The sequence below is a fragment of the Macrobrachium rosenbergii genome, chromosome 47 (genome assembly GCF_040412425.1).
Source record: "Macrobrachium rosenbergii isolate ZJJX-2024 chromosome 47, ASM4041242v1, whole genome shotgun sequence".
Taxonomy (NCBI): Eukaryota; Metazoa; Arthropoda; class Malacostraca; order Decapoda; family Palaemonidae; genus Macrobrachium; species Macrobrachium rosenbergii.
Window position 1 is genome coordinate 17,282,942 of NC_089787.1, and position 10,000 is coordinate 17,292,941.

Here is a 10,000-nt window from a genome sequence, read left to right on the forward strand (position 1 = left end):
TTTAATTTATGATTGTAATTACAGACTACATAATATTAAAAGGAAGAAAAATACGTTTGTTATTTTATGAATGAATTTAAACTGTATACAATAATATATTTATTATCCAATGCATAATTGTATTTTCCCTATCATATTTTAATGATACGAATTCTGATAAACACTTTCGAAGTTAATTACGGAATATTTCAAATCCCTTGTAATCAGTGATTACATAACAGCTCTAAACGCTGATAAAGTCCAGTGAAAGTTTTAATCAAACCTGATCATGATTTAATCGGATGCAGATTGTCAATATGACATGTCATAATCACCATGACAGTCATATTATAGAAAAAACATTTCATTATCTGGGCTTTATGAGAGAATGGAATATGTATCAGGACTATATAGTTTCAGTTCCTATGTTCAGGTGAGAGTGGACTGAATTTTTTAGTTATCAAAAATTATTATTCAAATGACTCGACTATATCCTTCTTTAAATAATCAAGTTATATGTGTATGATAATATATACGTATATAATATATGTATATATATTTTCATATATATGTATGTATGTATATATAGATATATATATATACTAGCTTACCAACCAAGCGCTGCCCTGGAAAATCTCTCTCTCTCTCTCTCTCTCTCTCTCTCTCTCTCTCTCTCTCTCTCTCTCTCTCTCTCTCTCTTCCCTGTTAAGATAGTTGCTTCAGCTACATTGCCCAGAATTTTTAACATTTTATTTTTCACTCGTTCTTACCCCCATTCCTATTTGGGCTGAACTTGGACATAAAGGGTATCGGAGTGTCACTATTCATCTCAGCGACTTCAAAAACTATGGATTAGACTCTAATATCTGTCGTTTTCGGTTATTTTTACGTCATCCCCCTTCCCACCCCACCCCCATTGGTGACAGTGATGTCTCACCCCCACAGTATTCTTTTCCTTATAGTAAGTCATTTGTATACTGAAATGGCGTATGATTAACCCATAGAGTTTATTTACTTACTAAGTCTACCCGTTTCAGGAATGCCTTCCCACCCCCACCCCTTTGGTACCCTTTATGTATATATATATATATATATATATATATATATATATATATATATATATATATATATATATATATATATGTAATATATATATATATAATTTGTATATATAGTATGTGTGTTTGTGTATATTTTATATATGTATACTCTATATATATATATATATATATATATATATATATATATATATATATATATATATATATATATATATATATATATACTGTATATATAGATATACTATATATATATGGATATATATATATATATATATATATATATATATATATATATATATATATATTTAAATTATACTTGTAATATTAGATGTTCCTATAAATCTATTTTAAGTATGTCATTATTTTTCTTCACTAATTTCAGAAAACTTTGTTCGTATCACTGTGATGTTTATATCAATAATCATTTTTATATTTTCTCTCCTTTTTCACATTTACTCACCAAATATTGCTAATTTTTATCCACGTTTTTGACGTAATTTTTAAGGAAACCCTTTATTTGTAATTCTGTTGCTTTTTCTTTGATCCTTTATGGCGTTGTTATTCTGCGTGTAATGAAATTTTTATTCCTTACCAATAAAACAAAGTATAAGAGATTTAAGGACAATATTCTCTTGTCCTTCTGCTATTTATCTTTCCCTGTTCAATTTAACGGTAGAGATTTTATGTGGAATTCATATCTCATCCTTCTATTACAAAGAAACAAAACGAAAAATTATCCCAAGTCCTTTCTTTGTTTACTTAAAAACTGCTCTCTTTTTCATGTATGTCAAAAACCCCAGACGCTCTGTAAATAATTATTAATGTAAGCGATTAAAGCAGTTTTTTTTGCTCAAAAGGAATTCCATACTGAAGTACTTAAAAAGGTTATATAATAAAAATAGGCGTACCAGTTCGTAATGGGGTACTTTTCTGCTCTCTCCCTATCTTTGTAGTGTTTCCAAGTCCGTAATTGCCTATTTTTTTTTATATTTTCCTGCCAATTAGCTTCTAAAGTATTATTATTTTTCAGTTTTAATGAAGACATTTGAACCATAACTGTGTTTGCAGAGAGAGGCCTATTGTAAGAGAGATATGAAAAAGAAAATGATAGCTCAGTCAACTCATCTTATACTCATAGTAATCATCTTATATTCATAGTTACAACCATACATACATATATATATATATATATATATATATATATATATATATATATATATATATATATATATATATATATATATATATATATATATATATATATATATATATATATATATATATATATATATATATATATATATATATATATATATATATATATATACACATATACATATATATATACATATATATATATATATATATATATATATATATATATATATATATATATATATATATATATATATATATATATATATAATTAACTTTATCCCATACACAGTTGTTCTGTACATTAACACAATTACTAACAGGACCTCATTTAAACTAGATGGTATCTAGCGGTGATATTTAATCAGGAAAAGTTACAGTCTTTCTAGGACCAACAGTCCTCATCATCTGATATCCGTAGAATGACCGGACACATGGTCCAGCTGTATTCATATGCATATGGGGGAGGGAATTAAAGCCCTTGTTGTTCCAATTGTGTGTGCTGGCTTTCTTCAATCTTTTAATTATCCTTCTTCTCTTCTGTAGCCCCATCCTCGTGACCTTGGCCTTTCTCCGCCTGCGGCTGCTTCTTCCAGGTGTGCGTCGTCCATGTGGTCTGTTTTGGTTTTGCGTGTATATGATTTTTCTGGAGAGGCTATCTTCGAGTCCACTTCCAGTATTGCCTATCATTACACTATCTGTGGTGCATCACTATATTGTGATCGGAATTAATGAGTAAAAAGCCAGAATAATATAAATGAGAGCTGTATTTTCCCAACATACAAAAAGGATAAAATCGACCGTTTGCACAACGGTCCTCTTCAGCCAACACAATAAAAATACTTGTTTATCTTAAAAAGACAGGTTGAAAAGAATTCTTGTGACAGTCCAGGAATATATCGAACGATCTTTCGGCTTGAATATAGCAGTTACATAATGGCTGTTTCCTCCTATCTGTGAGCCAACCGTTGTGATCTTCTTGACGGCTGTCGCTCGATCGTTCGGTGCTCATTTCTTGTGACTTGGTGATTCGTGGGTGGTGAACGACTTTCAGCGTCGGTGCCTCCTTTGTTTCTGCAACAACTGCCACTTCGACAACCTGTGCGGGGGAGATGAGGGAGACATAGCATCAGGGGTCCGAGAAATTGCTTGAAATTTAAATTTATGGAATGACAGACTAGCCTGTCTGTATGTCTGTCCTCCTGCGTAAAGACTTTATTGCCATCTAATGTGTTGCAAATATTTATCAAAGCCCCCTCCACTACTCGTCTGTGGCCCACTTGACCACTGCTGTATTTAGTTATAGCTCCTTCCCAATCCATGACGTGATTATTCTCCCAACAATTTTTAGCAATATAGCTGTTTTGAGCGCTTTTTTATGTTCTTGTAATCTTATGTCCTTCCCCTACTATCTAAAATAAAATAAATGATGAGCCATTTTATTGTAAATTTTGTCTCTTGGTGTTACATCAGTACCAATTCTGTTCAGATTTCTCATTGACTTTGCGTTGGAAACATATGGACACATATAAAACATTACTTTTTGATTAATTAACTATATTGATTTTCATTTCTCATATATGGAAGATATATATATTTATATCATTGTATATAAGGGTTGTAAAATTTCTATAGATAGAGCATCTTCAATAAAATGGGCATGTAACTCAACTAAAAGTATTTCGAATATAATATAATTATAATATTGTGGGTCACAGACTTTAAGATATATACAACAATGATATTTTTCTTTATCTGAATATGATAGGAATAAAAATGAACATATATTCTGCATTAGTATTTATATAACCTAGAATATAAACTATTTGTGTTTGGAATATAAACACTATATCCAAAAATAATTTGCGCTAAATTCCTTTATAGATGTGAACTTGATTTATTGTATCTGACTGTCAACAAATTCTACTAGTTCATTGAATAAATCGGAAAAATAGTCTAGCGTCACGATGCGTATATCGTTATAAAATCGGTTTAAAAAGAGGTTTATGGGGTATTTTGAACATAAAACTGAAATTGCAAAGTCCTGATACGTATGCCATTCATAAAGTTCAGATATTGAAATATTTTTTAATATGAATGTTATGGTTATAATTACATGTCATATTAACAATCTGCATCCGACTAAATCGTGATCAGTTTTGATTAAAACTTTCACTGGACTTTATCAGCGTTTAGAGCTGTTATGTAATCTCTGATCACAAGGGATTTGAAATATTCCGTAATTAACTTCAAAAGTGTTTATCAGAATTCGCATCATAAAAATAATGACACTAAAAATGTAATTACGCATTGGATAAGACACGTAATGTTGTATAAAATGAAATTCCACTCTTAAAATAGTAGCAATATCGTGATCGTCTTTTGATATGTAGTCCATAATTACAATGATAAATTAAGAGCAACATTAAAATCATTGCTCGCCTTCTGACGTAGGCACAAAGGATCAATGATTACCTCGAGAAATTGAGCATAAACAAACAGGCACACAGACATTACCCTTATCTTAAAAAGGCTGATTAATGTAGGGCCTTTCCTTAAGGTTTTCCTAACTAATGCTCCCAATTCCAACCTCGGGAATCAGTGTTTACGGGAAAGGTTCAGAAATTCGGAATCTGAAAGAGAGACGAATAATGTGACCTTAAATAATCAGCCTTTATTTGTGTGCAGTCAGAGTTTTGTCTTAGAAACGAGATAGAATTCATCCTTTTGTGGCAAATGAGGCCTTTTGCCTGAGCTCAGCTGAGTCACCCATTCTTCTTCCTTTGCGTCTGGTGAGGCACAGCGATAAGCCGAGTTTGCATAATAGATCATTAAAAAGAAAAAAAATTTAATGAGGTGGACAAATCAATATAGATAGGAGATAGATAGCTGAGTAGATTCATAATGCCTACACACATACATGCATACATAGACGGATAGACAGACAGGCAGACACGGAGAGAGAGAGAGAGGGAGAGAGTAACGTCAAATAACTTGATCCATCATTTTATTATAATGAACATAATACATCAATAATGAGTATTACAAAAGTTGAACTGAAAAAGTCAGAGAGATAAAGTAAGAGAGAAAGAAATTTGGTCAGTAATTGCCCAAAACATTTGAATATACAAACTCGGGATCTTGACTAAATAACAAACATTTGACAAAGAAATCCCCAGAATATACCAAATATGAAGAACAGAGAAAATGCAAAATGAAGAAGAATAAGTCCCTTGATTAACTTTGAAAGAAAGGAAGGATGAAAAAACCGGATTGGGATAAAAACCGAATGGGAGGAAGTAAAGAATTTAAGATTATCGGTTTCAGAGCAGAAAAATGGGAAGAGGAGGTTTTGTATCAATAACAGCATAACAAACGAGAGAGGAATTATGGAGACTATAAAATGAAATCTTATGCACTTTCTCCAGTGAAGAAGAAAATTCGGATCTTCGTGCATGTACGACATTGCTTTCTAGAAGAAAGGGAAGAGATTTTTCTCTTTCACCTTTTCTTCTTTTCTTTGGGAAATATTTTTTTCTTTTTTTTTGAGTTTGGTTATTGATTTTTTTGGTTGTGATCTGGTTCCTGAATTTAATTTGGTTGGGTTTTACAATTAGGAATTAGAAATTGAGTCATATCTCGTTCATCGTTTGATAATAGTAAATGATTGATAATGAATATATATATGTATATATACTTGTATATATATGTTTACATATACATATATATAGGGAAGGGGGGGGGAAGGAGCTGGCTGCAGTTATAAATATAAATTATATAATATATATTTATATATCATATATTTCCATATATATACAAATATACAAACATATATATATATATATATATATATATATATATATATATATATATATATATATATATATATATTATATATATTTAACATGCTATTTATTCCCATTTTGTGTTTAAATATTTAAAACTTCAGAAGGACACTTTTTTCTTTTCCCTGTGGTCCCGTCATTACACAGCCTGAACTTACCATGCAAAAATGTGACTTTTTCAACAGATAACACATTTTCAGGATCTTTGAGGAAAGGAAATATGTTTTTACCAGTAAGCACAGTTTCTTTTGAAGTATTTAGTCTGTACCATTCCATGACTGTCCTATTTCTTTCATGATCCACATTAACTGTTTGTCTGTCGAAACAGAAAACTTCCCAAACATTCAGGAAATTTCACAACTTGGCGATGAGCCATGTCATCGCTGATATCATCCAACTTTACAGCCCAAATGGTGTCATTTTTATGATTTGGCTTCCTGATTGTGTAAATGAAGAATTCATCTGAAGCAGCAACATGGAGAAAGTCAGCTTCATCGCAATCTTTAAGAAATGAACCATAAAACGATGCATGTATTATCTCTGTTGCTGAGTGATGTTGAGCTTGCTGATAACATGAAATGGCTTGATACCAAATTTTTTAACTCACGATATGCACCATAACTATATCTTCTTTAAAATTTTGTGTTTCTAGTTCAATATATATATATATATATTTATGTAAAGACTTTCTTGGTCTACCCACTTCCTCAGCTGTGATTTCCCCTGAGTTATTAGCCACGGCATTCATAAAGTTCTAATTGAAATACTTTTAATCTGAAAATGCAAGAAATATAAAATGAAAAAATAGCTTAATTTTGAAAAACTTAACTGGACTTTAACTGTGTAGTATGTATATATAATCTCTGATCACAACGCTGCCTGAGCCGTTTTAGTACGTAAATATAATGGGAAACAAATGTTTTGTCACGTAATGTTTAGTACGCATATATACGATCGATTTTATCGTGATCCTTTTTGATTTCCATAATTACAATGATTAATCCACTAAAATATGTTTCGCCTCTAGGCCCAAAGAAAATGATTGTTGACCATTTCCAAACAAAAAAGACTTCCTCCTGAACCCACTTTTATCATAATTTTCCTGATTTTCTGTATCTAATGCGGAATTCCAACCTCGGGAATCAGTGTTTACGGGAAAGGTTGACATCGCTATGTAAGAGGCATCAATAATGCTGAGCTGGAATAATCAGTTCTCTTACACAGAATTCTGGTCTTTTGATGCAGCGTGTAGAAGGCCTATAATCCTATCTAATCCAACTTTGTATCGGTCGTGAGTTACTTTCTTCTCTGTTTTTCTTTTCCAGCTGTAGCGCAAATGAAAAAGATAAGTAATTGTAGTTTATTGACATTAATCCGACTGAAATATGAAAGATGTACTCACTTGACTGTTTTATTATTTTACGAATAATAGTTCAGTGCATGTGACAGAACTCCAGATGTTTTTCATTCTGAATAACGGCAAAAACTGTCTTGTTTATTTATTCTATATGGCTGAAGTTGGCAATAATTGTAATTTGTTTTATCAATTTAATTTTAGCATTTCATAAAAATTACTTGAGAAGTTGTGTATATTATCTTGTGTCGCTTTACACACGCACACACATGCATATATATATTGTCACAAAGTGATCAAGCACCTGGTTATTGCACAAATAATAATACCAAAAGTTACCTCACATCGACCAGATACTTGAAACCTCATAACAAAGAGTTACTGAATCTCTAAAGGTAAAATGATCCCATAAACTTACTTATCACTTGAGAAAAATCAATGTAACTTTTTCAAAGTTATGGATGAGATAACAATTATTAAGTTATATCCAGACCAGTGGAATATGGGTTATCTTTTTTTTTGAGCACTGTAACTGTTCTCTGGTTCTATTTTTCCTAGATAAGTTCAGGTTTTACAAACAGATACATCAGACCTTGTACATACTCATTAATGTCTCTAATTACTGGTGATCAAAATGAAACGCTATGTTTTAAAAACTTTAAACAAACAGGTTTATTTCTAAGTTCAAAAGTTATATAATAAATTTACAATCTCAAAAAGATTTACCATTAATTGACAACAGTGTAAGACTTAAGCATTTCTTAATCAAGTATGATTCACAAAAACTTTAATTTATTAAGAAAGCAATTTGGTTAGGTAAGAATCGACTATTAACTATCACTGAAGTGCCAAGTATATACCTGATTTAACCATTACAAACAGTCACCAAAATATTACTAACTGGAATCCACATACACATTCTCCAAAATCTCAATAACAGGTAGGCACTAACAAAATGCTAAGAAATCACTAGCAAAACACAGTAGTAATATATTATAATACTGTGATAGCACAGACACATAAGAATGCAATAGGCAAAAATGGAAATATACCAATCACCAAAAATGTGCCTAAAGATTATATCAATCTTTAGAAAACACTGCTAAGGCACTAAGACTTATTCAAAATAACAATTCTCTTTTACCAAGAACATCACTTTACAAAACTCAGTAATCACTACATTACCTTTTGTAATTATTACACTATTACAATCTCCTTAACACTTGACGCAAAACATAATATTCCTGATCACCTTCTACAAAAATGAAACACACTCTTCTGGGGTGAGTTTAACAGAGCTTTACAACCAGAAATGGGATTATCGAGAGAGAGAGAGAGAGAGAGAGAGAGAGAGAGAGAGAGAGAGAGAGAGAGAGAGAGAAGAGAATGTTTCTCTGAGGAATCTTTCTGGCAGACTAACTAGTCTTTAGAAAAACACTGCGCTTTTTAAATTTCAACAGGCCCTTTCAGAATACTCAAGAATACACATAGGGTAGTCAATAGAATACCTAATTCCTTATTCTACAGAATACACATGTATACACGTATATGAATACACACAGGTGAGAGCGCCATACCCTTATCTTACATGATGGACATTTCCTGTTCAGGGCTTACCAAATTCTTTGGAGAGCCTATGCAGCTGGGCAAACAATGAAAGCGCTCTTAGACACAAAGCAACTCAACTTATCTACTGTTCCTCTTTGTCTCTCAGATTACGAGCAGAATAAGCATAGACAGAGCTAATAATGACATTTGACGCAGTTAAGCACAGAGAACAAATATGTAATAGTCGAACTTTCCGATTGGGGACAGCTCGTCAAATGACAACATAAGAGAATTCTTTTCCTTAATGACAGTTACAGACACCTGTGCAAATATGGAAGACAAACTGTTTATTCTTTCTCAATATGTTCAGGATGTGGTGACCTGAACTAAGAATTTTTTATTCAAGACACTTCAAACATTGAAAAAATTGAAAATATTCCATAGAAATGTAAGTTTATATGATATATAACTTTATCTTTCAAGAAAAAGACATTTTAAAGTCACGTCTTCACAGTAAATGACGAATCTGTAAGCAAAACTTCAAAATTTTCACAGATATACAAACACTTATAAAATGTATATACATATTATAACACCTATAATAATATATATATATATATATATATATATATATATATATATATATATATATATATATATATATATATATATATATATATATATATATATATTTATATAAAACAGTTGAATAATTAATTGTCGTTACTTATGAATAAATTCCAGAATGTCACAGACCACAGGGTTAGATCTAGAAGGAACAAACTTTCATTCATGAAGCAATACACAAACTACCATAATCTAAATGAAAGTTATGTACAAAATTCTTGCACAAGCGACAGTGCTGAAAATCCATCCGACAGTGAGAATGAGTAAAACGACAACAGAGGCTAACAAGGTCAAGACAGGAAAGTGAGGTCGATGTTTGATGATTGTGAACGGGTTGCCAGTAATTTCCGGGCCTAGGATTTCATATTTGACAACAGTGGCAGCTTCGTTGCATGGATAAAGGAAAATCTTTAAAAATAGATGATGAAAAT